This window comes from Penaeus monodon, chromosome 15, assembly GCF_015228065.2.
Source record: "Penaeus monodon isolate SGIC_2016 chromosome 15, NSTDA_Pmon_1, whole genome shotgun sequence".
Lineage (NCBI taxonomy): Eukaryota > Metazoa > Arthropoda > Malacostraca > Decapoda > Penaeidae > Penaeus > Penaeus monodon.
The window spans coordinates 12,292,337-12,292,787 of NC_051400.1; positions in this window are offsets into that span (position 1 = coordinate 12,292,337).

A 451-nucleotide genomic window follows, 5' to 3' on the forward strand; every position below is an offset into this window, starting at 1 on the left:
AGTTTAAAGAGAATTGGGGGTTCGGGGGACACGGGGGTTTTTCTGTCCGTCGAAAGCAAACCATCAGATAAAGAAAATACCAATATTTTTTATAACTGCGATGTAAAATCCTTAAAAATACTCACATTTTTTTTTTTAAGTTATTTTTACACGATCTCCAGACATTTCCCAAAAATAGGCCTTGAGCCCCCCCCTGGTGGATTATTTTTCTGGTAGACCCAATTGTTTTTTTCGGTTTTTGCGCAATTTTTAGAAAACTGCAACGAATACTGCCGTTGTTTTTTTTCTGTCCCCCCTGCCATCTAACACACCGTGGGAAAGGATGAGAAAAACCGAAGGCTAACGAATCAAGGAGAAGGGGGAGCAAGGGAAGGGAAAAATTTATAATTATAAATTTTTCTCTTTTTCGCCCCCCTTTTTCAGGTGTCCCCCCCGCAAACACTCACACCAC